We start from the raw sequence: 13,908 nt of genomic DNA, 5'->3' as shown, positions 1-13,908 counted from the left end.
ACGACTAAATTAAAAAACTTACCACAACAGATGTATCAACACACTACACAAGGATCCCACGGCAATCTCACGCACAGATCAAGTCCGGTATTTTTTTCATTTTTCTTTCATTTTCTCTTGATGCAGGAAGATATGTTGACCTGTCATGTTGCTCCAAAAGGTCACATACATTGTGAAAACTATTAGCTTACTAATTATATTTCGTATTGCCACGTTTCTCACTTCAGGTGCTTGAAGTCCTGAGCAACCCGTACCCACCAGAGCCTGCACCCTGTTGGGTGTTCGTCTGTAAGAGAGCACTATATCTGACCCTTGCCTCGTTTTGATGCAGGTTTCTGACGATGTGGAGCAACAGTTAAAACAAGTTTTGTGAACGCTGTTAACTGTGTCTGTGTTCTGATAGCAGAGAGCAATCCCTGCCACAGCAGACAACTGAGATGAAGACAACACTACCGGTGCCTCAAAGGTCCTGATTCATGGCCATGCATTTCTATTGCTGCAACAAATACATATCACCATCTCTCAACTACAACAAATAGCTCACGGCTATATTAACGAGCTGCTTCCGGTCATGAAATATGTCCGAGCGAAGGAGAAGGGCGCAGGATAAATCCAGCGGGCACCGCTGGCCTGCCAAGACCTGGAAAAGCTTATTCTCATATGGCGACAGTTGCCATCTACCACGGGAGCAACGCGAGAGCCAAACTTCATAATATTACAATGTAAATCAAAAAGTCAACAGGAGAAAGAGGGGAGCGAGAGGGAGGGGGGGGATCATAATGCGCACAGTAAATCCTAAAATCAAAACTCAGCATCCTTTGGTTTCTAAATGCACTGCTGTCATAAAAGCATTTCCATCGACAAATGAGTCTGCGGGAAAGGTCAATAGTTAATTGAATAATCTATCACCTTGGGATGGACAGAGTGTGCCACGCTATGCAATCAATGACAGGCGCATTAAAAGGTCAGCCACAGACTTCCATGATAAGTCACCTGGCTAATGTTTTCTTTGGTTACACACAGCCCGAGGGTCGCTGAAGAGCAGCTTACGGGGCCACTTCGACGGTGAGCCAGGCTCATTCAACACACTCTGGTCAAACACCAGGTTCAGAAGAGCAAGGAGGAGCTTTGATTTATTATTTATTTATATGTGTTGCATCTACATCACTATACATTCACTAATCCCTCCATTCAGTAAATGCGATGTGAGCAGGGGGATCTGTAGAGCTGAAGTGATTAGTTGACCAACATGTCGGTCATATATTAAGCAAAAATACTGTTCCCTGGTTTCAACTTCACAAATGCAACAGCTTGCTTGTTTTTCCTCACATTTGTATTAATGGGAATTGAATATATTTAAGTTTTGGACTGTTGGTCAGATAAAAGCATTTAAAATGTTATTTTCTAAATTACTTTTGGCTCTTGGAAGTTACAACTTCAGGCATTTTGTATAACTTGTAAACAAATTAAGTAAGTCGCAGCTCAAGCTCTCCCAAGGGAAAGTATTTCATTCTATGTCAGAGGGTATAGGTGGATGATTTCAACATATTTCAGGTCTTAATTTAAAAACATGTTTCATCTCTCATGTGTAAGAATATTACATTTTTATTTTTTATTTTTTCAGGAAGGGGAATTCAGTTCCACATCACTGCACATTCACCCATGTCCCATGAAACATATAACAGAGCAACAACTAGCAAACAGTTCACATCAGCAACGGTATCGCGTGCGGGCCCTGTTGCACCTCGAGGGACCACATCTGTGTCTTTAGGGCATTATGGAAAAATGACAGTTGAGTGGGTGAGTGATGTCCTCTGCTATTGAGGTCACGATGCGAGTGATGGCCTTATAATTGAGCACAGAGAGGTTTGGGAAGACCAACTATCTCGGGCAGCAGCAATGAGTAAAAGCTGTTGCCATGTGTAATTTGTATCAGTTCACATCAAATTACACACCTTGCCTTCCTAATTTTTCATGAGAGGGCAGACTGAAATTTGTTTTGTTAAAGTGTGGTATCCACCGCTGCCGAGCATTACCAGTGCAACAGGAATAATCATTAAGAGTAATTGTGGCGCATTTGCAGCAATATTACTGTGTGACTGTGACCACCCTATTAATTATAAATGAAGAGCATTTCTTTATACTGCCAATTTATTCCCATTCATGTGTGTACTTTTGCAGGAAGGTACGGCGCTCCTGTTTGAAACAAATAAAGGATTGCAATGTTAACAGATGCTTCTAAGGAAAAACAATAATTATGCAAATCTGAGAGGGAATAATTATGGACATATTCATTATTTATAGGTTTGGTTTTGCATTGTGCGATCATAAAGTAACTGAGCTGAATGCGCAATTGCGGTTTTCCCCTTTAATTGTGTGTACATAGAATTATGTCATTTATTTCAACCATTGCTAGCGCAATTTCATTATGACCATGGGGTAGAAGGATGGTGATTGCCAATTTGGTTCTGTGAGAAACTTCATATTTTCTTCACTTTCATATGCATACGTTTGTTTTTTTCCTCCCCACACATCTAAATGTTTATTTTGCTGGGAATATTACATTATGAAATCCATATAAATGAGTAAAATTATTGTTTGAGCTGATGTAATGATGAAGCCTACCGAGGACAATCTTATTGATGTAATCAGTGAATGGCACAAAGAGGCCATTTTTTCCAGTAATTGGACTTGCTGCTACAGATGCTCATTTTTCCAGTGATTAGTCTTTGTTTAAAGTAATTGTAACTGAAAAAGAAAACAATGAGAAAAAAAAAAACTGTCTGTTTGTAAAACTTCCAAGACACATCCAACAGGTCCATGCAGATTGTATGGGTGTCAAGAAAACTGTAGGTTGAAAGTGGGAAAATTGATCTCAAATGTTCTATTTTCAGTACAATACATTCAAGTTCTATTGCAACTGCAGTGTTAAAAGCCAATTTAAATCTCACAATGGTTGAAAAACTTTGTCCCTCCTCTGTCTGCACAATGTCTCAACGTTATTATTGTTTGTCATAGTCAAATTAATTACAATTGTATTAATAACAAACACATGCAATGCCTAATTTCAATAAAGCCATAGATTTACTGTGGCCTGTGTATCATATTTTTTTCTACATTGTAATTTGTATTCTGATTCTCTATTTGCTGATTCTACGGTATGTGCTAATTTTTATAATAGGCAGTGTTGACATGCAGATGTAAGAGTTTTGGCTTTGAATGACTTCTACACATTCAGGTTCTGCAGAGCATTTCTCTCACCCACAAGGGGGTTTATATGCTAAAAAGGCGATATGTGCATCAATGTATATTTATAGATTCATGTATATTGTTATCCGTTTTTATGTGTACCGCTCCCTTACCCTTGCTTCTTTTGCGTCTCATAGTTCTTTTTTTGTGAGCCAGTGCCCCATCTTTATCTAATGAACTTCCTTCAAGGTATCAAGTTCTACAGCCACACAAAAAAAATAGTTTGTCATTTTTTTTGAGCAAAAACGCTTTGTATAATCCCCATGAATTGCAAGCAGTATCCCCTAAACACACCAACACCCCTGCTGAATTCCCTGATAAGACACGGGCACTTGTCATGGAAGATCCGTTTTGTCGCTTTCCGTCTCTCTCGTGTTTTGACGATGGACCTCTTCACATTGATCCTCTGTGGCGTTTGTTTGTCATCCCGTGAACCATCACTGTCAAACCCGGAGCCGCTCTATTCCCAACGCGCCGCTCATCCCAAAGAGGGTTTAGACATACAATTAGCCACGGTTATAGCACCATCGCTGGTTCAGCGGAGACTTACGGAGTCCGAGTCAACGTCCCGTTTTATCTTCAAACATTGTCGATCGCGTATCTCTCTGTTTGAAAAGGATAGAGTAAAGTTTTGGGCACAAAGTGCCAAACAGCTATTATCCTCATTCCTCTGATGTGATGTGACTTTCTTTAATAATTCATCTGCTACATCGTGTCATGCTTCTCACTGAAATGCACTTATGATCCCGGCACTCCAACATGACAGACAGTCAAATAAGCTTCATACAATTTCATTTATACTTTATACTTGCTGCACAGTGGACATCTGATACTCTACATGTGCTTCTCCGCCGTTTCTCACACGCCTCAGAGGCATAAAGAAGAATAAGAGATTTAATAGGAAGAAGGGGGGAAAAAATGAATGAGGAAACACTAACGTCGACAATTCCATTTATATTGTCCGTGCTAAGTGTGAGCTCAGTCACTTTGAGGAGTACCGCTCTCGAATGCTCTTTGCTGAAAATGTCCATAACTCAATAGAAACTTGGCCGCGTCTCCGGCTCCTTCCTCTCTGCCGCCATTCTTCACGGGAATACTTTATGTGCCATCACCTCCCTGTGATGGAGAGCAAAGCACAAGTGATGTCTGTTTCCTGTCCAGGAGAGCCCCTTCAGCAGCGGCGGGAGTCTCTCCGGCAGTGGATCTGCGCGCTGATAAAAGTTCTGCTGCCGGAGGGGCCTGATTTGTGCTCCCTGGACATTGCTTGTGGAACTTTGCCAGGCAGGCATCATTGGCAGAACATTGAATTTGAGCCATTTGAGCTTGTGTTGATTTCCATGACAAATTTAATGATGAACAGCGTGGTGGACCTTAATAGCTTTTCATCAATTAGGCATGTCACTGAACGTAGCCACAACCGGCCATTTCAACCGTAATGGCTCCTTTTAAAATGACTGTTCTTGACTCCTGTTTCCTGTCTGAATTGCTTGATAATTAAATATTGCTGAAATTTGCTTTTGCAAGTTGATACCAAAACTGGTACCTTTAGAACTCCCCCCAAAATATTCAAATAAAATCGAATACACTCTTCCCTCCGGATAATTTGATTGTTTGTTTGTTGAGGGCAATGATGAAACGTAACCAAGCCCATTTACTACATTACATTAAATCTAATTAAATGCAATACAGTGAGTATAAACACTTGAGTATTTCCATTTCAGGCTACCTTAAACTTAGGCTCAACTATTTTTCAGATTTAAACATTGTGCTTTTGAAGTCCACAATACTACCATAATACATAATACATAGATTGCCTCACAAGTTATGGCTTTACCATGGTGCAAACCACTGGACACCACTGCTGTATCAGCTGGTCTTGATCACGGTATTACTCAGGTTAAAGCCTCATCTCCACCTCCGCCGTTAGTTTTGCCCTGAACTCGTCCACCATATACATCACATTTCCCATCCTATTGAACGTCCTCCTTTTTACAGACACACACACACACACAAAAAGGACGGAAAGAACGAAAGGAAAAACAATCACTAAAAGAGATACAAAGGCTGATTTCATCCATCTTACACCCCGGAGTAAATCTTTTCGAGGGGAGCGGAGATCTATGCTCCTCTCCCCTCTCTATTTCAGAATTGCCTCGGAGCTCATCCATAACGGCTTTGCGGGCCCCCGGGTGCAGGGAGGGCCGGCCAGAGCAAACAGGGAATTGAATGAGGCGAAGGTAGACAGAGAGTAGACAGAAATGTCTCCTTGGAGGTCACGCCAGCAAAATTGAAAGTCTCAGGTATAGTGGGGCCTGTCGGTTTAATAAAATGGATAGAATTTCCATTTACCCACGACACCCCCCCCCCCCCCCTCTCCTTAATGCATTGTTCTTGTAAGGGAGGGGTGCGAATGAGTCAGGAGCCGAGGAATACACTTTATAGACACAAATAATCGTAAATTGGGAATGTCACCTTTAAGCCAAGGCATTTTTATTATTGTTAGTGGTGCTGCTGAGTGGGTTTGATGCTTTATTCTCGCAGGGATCCTGTGTACCAGCATGGCCGCCCTCCCCGACATCTCTCCCCCACCTTCCCACCATCTTTATCGGGCTCCTGGCGAAAGGAAAAAAAAAACAACGACGACGACAGAGGAGCGACATGGAGGGGGACTTTAAGCTAACTCACTTCTTCACTGCTCGATACTTCCGGGTGATTGATGGCAGATGGCAAGCTTTAAAAATAAACCTATCCATTAACAGCGCTCACTGTTCTTTACTCTGAGCATTTACAGCTGTCTGTTGGCCAGCAGAGTGCATCCTAGCGGGGCACTGCCGGCAGACCTGGCCCTCGCCGTACAGGTGTAAGCTCTTTATTTACTGCTATTATTTGGATGTTTCAAACGCCGCTCTCTGGGTTTATGGCACGGACTTTATAGATCCTCCCTTCTGCTGTAATATTAACTGTCTCTCCATGATTCAATATGAGAACACGAGGGCTCCTGGGGGCTGTAGACCAGAGCGGCGGACCCAGGTACTTGTCTAATTGAAGTCCCCCGAGCTCTGAGGGTATAGAACATATAAATTGGACAGATAGACAATGCACAGGGTATTGACAAACATCTTAGAGTGCCTTTTTTTTCACCATCCATCTGACTGCATGGGCAGCACCACTAAAAAGCATCATTTCCTATTCAACAGGGATGTGATGCGGCCGAGCCAAGTTCAGGGAAACGGACAAAGCAAAACATTCATATATTTAAATTAGATTTGCAACACTTGACTGACTCGCGCCTGTGTGGAGAAGTCAGACAGAGACCTGTTTACTCCGCTTCTGTTTTGCATTATATGTGAGTGCCTGTGCAAATTAACGAAGTGGGCCCTCCGTATTTTTCGGCTCCATGTTAATTGCAAGAAATAATATTAAGGATGTGTGATTCTCATGCCTGAGCATATTGCATTATAATAAGTTCAGGAACATTACCAGGGAACTCAGCTTATTAAGGAAAAGCAAGGTAGAGGCTGGATAGAGATAGATTCAACTGTAATATACCTAATCCTGAATATATTATACATTTGCATGCAAAACCCTATACAAGATTTAAATATTAATTGAAATATGCAGATGATGTACAGGGTTGTAATTATTGCTGATTTAGAAGTATAATTGGATGAAAACTTGTTTTTGGTGGTCTGCTCTCACAATGTGCTGTGGTGAGAGATTAATATGCATTTTCAAGGGTGAATCTGTTGAACTCCTATTACTGACAATTGGTTTATAGAATTCGTTTGTGAGGCGCGGCTGAAAGGCGGCAGGAAAACAATAGCACACGGGGAGCATGCAGAGACATAAATGTTTCATCGACCACTGAGGCAAAAAAAAAAATTAGAAGGGGGGAAAAAAACAAAGACCTTTGAGCAAGCTGGAGATAAAGGGCCAAAGTATGTTTCAAGTTTTAACTTCTTCATGATAAATTATATATTCTTCAACATTGGTGACCATTTTTTGCAGCATGCTATACTGGTTTCTATTTTAAATGTATGTATTAATTGTTATTACTATCACATATTATTATAGATTTACTTTTTCATACGATGTAAGACATGACGTCCACGTGATTTGTAGCTTTCAAAACATATCTACATCAATTGTTAAGAAGTTTATTTTCTTACTGTTGATTAATGACAAAAGGTCCTTCTTTAAATACTGAATCTTCTCTTCCACCTTGTTGAAGCTTATCATGTCCCATGAGAGAAAAAATAAAAAGTCATGTGCTTTCAGGCTGATGAATTGATAACCGATGATGGTTGCACCAACCAAGAGGCGGCTGCTTGGCAGCTTACAGTCTCCTCTGCAAATCAGTCTTCCTTGAATCTCCATCCCTCACACAGCAACTCATGAACTACATGCAGCAGGTACTAAGGTCCCCGTCCTTCACGGGATTAAGTACAACATGCTGGGTCACGTGTAGAGCCAGATCCCCTTTCACCTGCTTCACCCTCCATAACCACTGGAAACATGATTTTTTTTCATATTCTTCCCTCTGCCATTTTTTTTCTTCTTGCCCAGCAAACTTCATGAGTCATGACAGGCAGGTTTGCGTTAATGCGACCCACCGGAAGCCACTCCCGCGACCTCGGCTGTCTCGTGCTGCCGAGCGGCCCTCCCTGCCCGCCCCTTCTTGTCACACAAAGGAGAAACGCTGAAGGACCTCCACTAACTCTTGTCAGAGCTGTCACGCAACTCTGCAGCCGCTCCGCTCTTGACAAGCGGTTGGTTGAAATACCCACTGAGACCTGTCGCCCTGCCGCCCCCCTCCTCCCTCCCTTCCACCACCATCATTACCTCCTTATTTTATATGCCGATTTATTTCATTTCGCCATCTTTTCCTCCTGTCCCTTTTATCTTTCAAACTCTTCCCAGAGCTCAAAACAGAAGCTGTTACACCGTTAAATGCCTGAAAATACAATTAAAAACCTGTGACCCAGATCGCGGTGCTGACCGTAGCGTAACGACGGCCATCCCTCGTGGCGACGTACCCGACCTCCACCGGATGATCCCACTGTAACAACCCCCTCTCCGTCGCATATCTACCCTTGCTTCTGCATGAAGATGATAAGGAAGAAGAAGAGGAAGAAAAAGTCTTCACAGCAGAGAGACTTACAGAGCACTTCATCAAGTCGGAGCACTGAGACCTGCTCTCAGCCACCCGGGAGCTCATACACGGACTGCTTTTGATATTTAGGCCATATGCACACACACACACACACACACACACACACACACACACACACACACACACACACACACACACATGCAAAGATGCACAAATACAGTACACACACATATACACACATGCCCGGAGCATGAAAGTAAGTTGAAAGCTCCCGATTGAAGTCCGAATGCGCACATTCTGAATGACATGTTTTGTGCAGGGCACATGACTTCCTCACAACATATGTAATCATGACGCAAACAAACGCACTCCGGTGGAGAATAGAGAACAGAGAAGATGCAGAGGCAGCTGATGAAAAAATAAAAAAAAAAACCTGTGGCTCATAATTGCTGCGTTCAATTCCTTGAAAACATCAAAGGCTCTAACCAATAGGTCGAATGTCAGAGGTCAGAATTGAAATCATGGAAGTCTGACAGCCCATTTTCACACTTAGAGCCAATTCTAAGAAAGTTTTGAATAGTGAACATGTCAGTATGTAGAGAAACTGCTTGGTATTTGGAGGTGCTATTGAAACAACATATAAAATACTACATCAATTACACATACAGTTTTACTTTTGCAAAGTGTAACACCAGTGGCAGCTCCGGGATCTCTAAAGCATGCTCCTAACATTATGGCAGTTGAGGAGGGCCTTTTCCATGTACAAAGCCATGAACAAGAAAAGAAATTTGACTTGCCTGCAAAGAGCGCTGACCTCAACCCCATCCGACACCTCTGTGATGAACTGAAACGAACTGCAGCGGCGAGCCAGGCCTCATCACCCAACATCAGCACTGCATCACTTGTGGCTGAGGAGCAAATCCCTGTAGCCATGGAGGCTCCAAATGCTGGCGGAGAGCCTGAAACCATAGAGAGATGGTGGCTATTATAGCAACAGATTTATGTCCATGGTTTCATGTACAGTACGCGTGTCCACATTCTTTTGGGCATGCATAGAGCGTATATTACATATACAGTATATTTCTAATACAGTAAGTAGTGTGGGATTGGACTCAGAGTTGGTTTTCTTCCTCTTCTCCCGCATTGCAGTTTTTACCACCACGAGCATCACCTTGATAAACACAACAAGTGCACTACTGACCACACCCATAAGGCCCGCCCACGGGACATGATTGACGCCCCAACATGTCCCCGGTAACATTGAACCCACCACTTTAGACGGACTGGGGAGTTTCAGCCCAAACACGGACAAGAATACTTTGGAATGGATGTCGTTTATTTATCATGCTCATGTGAGAGCACTGCGTCTTACAGCTTCAAGTAAGGGTTCTGCAAAAACACTTCTACCTTATTGAAAGTTTGGTTTTGTGGCTGCCTTGAGTGACACAGCAGTGACTCTGTTTATGTGTGTGTGTGTGTGTGTGTTTACTGTTGGTTTTTGCACGTATGTTGGTATAAGAGACGTGGACGCCTGGTATTTGTTTAGTCGGTCTGGCGGCCACGGCGATTTTGTGATAAATATTAACGCTCAAATATGTGAGTGGGGAATTCATTGAAAGCGATCACTCCAAACATTGTTTGTTTGTCTGCAAAATTGCAGCAGCCTCTTTTGTGTGGAGCAGGTTATGAGAAAATGTCTCGACCAAACTGCCCAAATGTAACCAATGCGATTTGTGTTTGTTTTTTGCCTTTTTGGGACTATTTGTCAGTGTTTACAAGTGCTTGTTTGTGTGTGTGTGTGTGTGTGTGTGTTTGGGGGAGGGGGGGTCGTCCACATGTGCGTTATGATGATAGCTACACTACACTCGGGAAAAACAAACACCTCAAGAGACCCATATATATCCACTCGCAGGGAAGTTTTATAAACCAGAGAGCAGTGCATTTATCCACCCACTCACATTTTTTTTTTTCCCTGCATGGGATTACAAGGTGGTCAGGCTCTGCCAAGAATCCTCTAGGTGCTGCGCAAAGGGAGTGAGAGCAGTGTGTGTGAGAAAAAAGACAAAATACTTGACTTTGGAGTCAAACGGGTGGGGGTGGGAAGGAGAAAGGGGGGGTCTTGAAGTCGAGAGGCCGGAAATGGAGAGAGGGAGACCGAGGGACAGTGGGAGACTGACCTTTTACAAGACAGCTGTTCTCTCTCAGGTGCTTGTTCTCAGGATATCTGCAGAAACCCCCCCCCCCCCCCCGCCCTTTCTTTTGCATTAGTCATTATTTAGTCCCACGGGATCAGGAGCAAGCTGTGTATGTGGCAGGAAGCAAAACTACACTCTTGAGCATGTGATCTGTTCAGGAAAATAACTTATGCATTTTAAATTGAATAGTTGTTAAGCAATTTCTCCAATACATATAGATTAATTAATAGGTGTTACTCGACTGATGCTTTTGGGGAGATTGGCTTTTTTGGGGTTTTGTTTGGTTTGTCTCTATTTTACACTTTTTGTATTGGTATTCTATGTCTTTAGAGATTAGAGGAAATGAGGAGGGAGAAGAGACACAACAGGCAACAAAAGCCTCCATAACACAGAAATAGATCCAGAGACATTATGTTAACTCATTGTTCTTCACTTTTCTTGTGATGCAAGAAACCAAGTTATAGAAGCTTGTGGAAGAGGGGACATGATTCCGGTTTGGGCCTTTAAGTGGGGTATTACTGCGGTGAAATTGTATAACTACTGTATTAGGAACTTTTTCTGAAGAGTGAAAGAAACTAGGGAGTTTCAGTTTCCATTGACGTCTAAATGTGGGACGACTCAATTTATTGTGACACAAAATAGGTTGAATGCCAAGAGACTGATTGCTGACACAAAATATTGTCCTTCTGACACCGTGGCTGACCTCAGGTGCTCACACCAGTCTAAAGGTAGTTCTGATGTACGAACTGCATTGAGACGTGCCACAAGATGTGTGTTGCACAGCTAGAGAGACAGATGTATTTCAAGTATTCCCCTTTTATGAGTCTACTAAAGGAGTCAGAGGGGGTTTGGCGAGCGAAAGGAAAAGGCATTAGGTGATACAGCGCACCTCATCTCGGCCAAGCTCTGCAGGTTACGACAGCGACGGGAGGGGAAGGGGATTTTTTTTCTCCCCACGCGATGGTCTTCAATCTTGTGAAGCCTGAGGGGTTGAGTAGGTGTTTAATTATTAAAGGTGTTTGAACAAAAGGCTATTCTAAGCCTGCTGGAGCCACCAACTGGACACTCTCCTCAGTGTTTGATGGATGACTACCTTCAGAAATAGTCTGTTTCCCCCCCTGTGTTTGTGTTACATTACCAGCGACTTCCAGCGACCTGCGCTGTCTTTTCTCCCCGTTAAGATATCCTCACATTTGTCGCGTCTCACAGATGCAGCAACACGCTGTGTTTACTATAAAAGGTGAAGACGTAGATGAATCAAATTTGAAGTTAATGCTTATCTGCGCACCACTTGGAAAGTTTAGTTTATGGTGTACCTTTAATGCGCATCTGAATAAAACTTTAGAGGAAAATAGAAGGACTGCAATTTTGATAATAGACTGGTAGCCATTGTAAAAGGCTCCTCTTTGTGCTGCAAACATCCTGCTTTAACATTAAAGAGAATCATTTCTGAAATTTTGCATCGCTGAATAAAATCAGTATCGCACAGTGGCTGAAACACTTTAATCCCTTTGAAAACAACAGAAATACCATGGTAACATGAAAAACCCCATTGTTATATTTTAGTGTTGCTGATTATGACTAAGTTAAATGTTATTTTCTTAATATAATCTCTGGGAGTAAAGGTATCGATACACAATAGTCAAGGAAGAGCTGTAAATTTCCATGAGAAATTTACTCGATTAAATGTTTCAAGTCTGTATAAAATAAAAAAGCTGTTGGATTCGAGCTGGAGCACCAGTGCAGCAGCACTTCAGCAAACAGGCAGTGAAAAATATGAGACTTTATTAAAGAGTAATGTAAGGAAAAGCAAGCAACATAAAAACAAAGCAGGAAACGTAAAAGCATCACATAAAAAGACGGACATCAGAAAAGATTACTAAAAGATTAAGACATAAAAGCAAGGGATTTAGAGGACGATACTCGTTTTGTCGACGAAACGCCGCTGTTCAGGTTGTAATAAGGCTCGAGAGCTCTGAATTCTTTTTGGGGGGTGGCCGAATAAAACAGCACGACACCAGTGTCGTGGGCTCGTTCCAAGAACCAGGGTTACTGAATCACATTCAAAATGTTGCACCTAGATCCCCTCAAATCAAATCTTACAGACGGGGAATGTGGAACAAGGCCGTGCAATGAGTTAGCATAACAGATAAAGAACGTACATTTCACCGCCTATGCACTGAATCACTCGCAGACAAAATACAGGTTGTGTAACTCTACTTGAAGAAGTGAAACTCCAAGAACCTGGTGCTTTCTGGGCAGTTCCTGATGAAAAAATGAGTTGTTTGAATTACCACTTAATAACAGGGTTGGGGCGGATTGCTGGAGACGATGTTCCCTCGTGGTTGCTGGACTATAGGTTCAGACTGATGTTTCCACAAATTAAAAATCCACCCGAAGCCTTGTGAAATCAGGCTGCGGTGTGCCAATACCTGCTCAGTCAGGACTCCTGGGTCAGTAAAATTCCAGGTCGGAAAAAAATGTTAACAGAGCGTTCAACACTTTCTGGTTTGAAAAATCCAGGCGAAGAGCAGCATTTGAGGGTTATGGTTAATTTTCCCTTCCTCTGAAAAGTACAGTTATTCAAGGAAAAGATGTTATCTCTCCCCTTGTCTGTGTTGCTCAGAGGAGCCAGGCTTTTCGTATATAACTTTTACATGAGCACTGACACCAATGACAGAAGACTGCAGACTATAAATCCATGTTAAATAAAGAAAATGTCTATTTATGTGAAACTGTAAGTATTACATTTTCACTGATGCTACCTTCATAGACCTATATTCCTAAAATATGCAGGGTATTGGATAAGAGGGAAACAGATAGGTAAAGTTAGGGGTTTTTTGTTGTTGTTTTTTTATTAGGAAAGTAAAATTCTCAATTTCCCCAGAAGATTTAGTATAATGACAACATCGCTCTCAGTCTGGGGGGGGGGTCTCTACAGGAGAAGCATGCACAGTCAGACAGCTGTATAGACTGGAAACTAGCCAACTGAAGTTGTCAACTAAAGCTTACATGTGTTTTTCCAAACCACTTCATTTTGAGGCAAAACCGAAAGTGAGCACACAAGAAATATTGATAATCCCTCAATACGGATGACAACTGTGAAAAAAAAAAAATAACCGTGGTTACAGTATACAGATATTTATAACCGAGAGCTCGCCAGGTCACTGTGCCCCGGATCTCAGCATGAACTTCGGAGCAGAGAGTTACTATTGCAGACAGAAGTGACGGCCAAGGTGATCAAACTAAGACCCACGTTGTATGAAATCAAATTTGTTGAATCAGAAATAAAGCTTGAAGGGGGGACTATCAGACCTCATGGGTTTGGGCAGCAAATTTGTCCATTCATAT

At 42.3% G+C, this 13,908-nt stretch overlaps 1 long non-coding RNA gene across 1 annotated transcript in view; it reads right to left on the bottom strand.

Moving 5' to 3' along the window:
* Window positions 1–9,165: 9,165 nt before the first annotated feature.
* LOC118312319 overlaps window positions 9,166–13,908 on the bottom strand; it is a 209,990-nt gene continuing 205,247 nt past the window's right edge. Inside the window, exon 10 of the long non-coding RNA XR_004794205.2 lies at window positions 9,166–9,321. This is a non-coding gene — a long non-coding RNA (uncharacterized LOC118312319). The remainder of the gene's footprint in view (window positions 9,322–13,908) is intronic.

Source organism: Scophthalmus maximus, chromosome 1 (genome assembly GCF_022379125.1).
Source record: "Scophthalmus maximus strain ysfricsl-2021 chromosome 1, ASM2237912v1, whole genome shotgun sequence".
Lineage (NCBI taxonomy): Eukaryota > Metazoa > Chordata > Actinopteri > Pleuronectiformes > Scophthalmidae > Scophthalmus > Scophthalmus maximus.
This window is presented reverse-complemented; position numbering and strand designations above follow the sequence as displayed.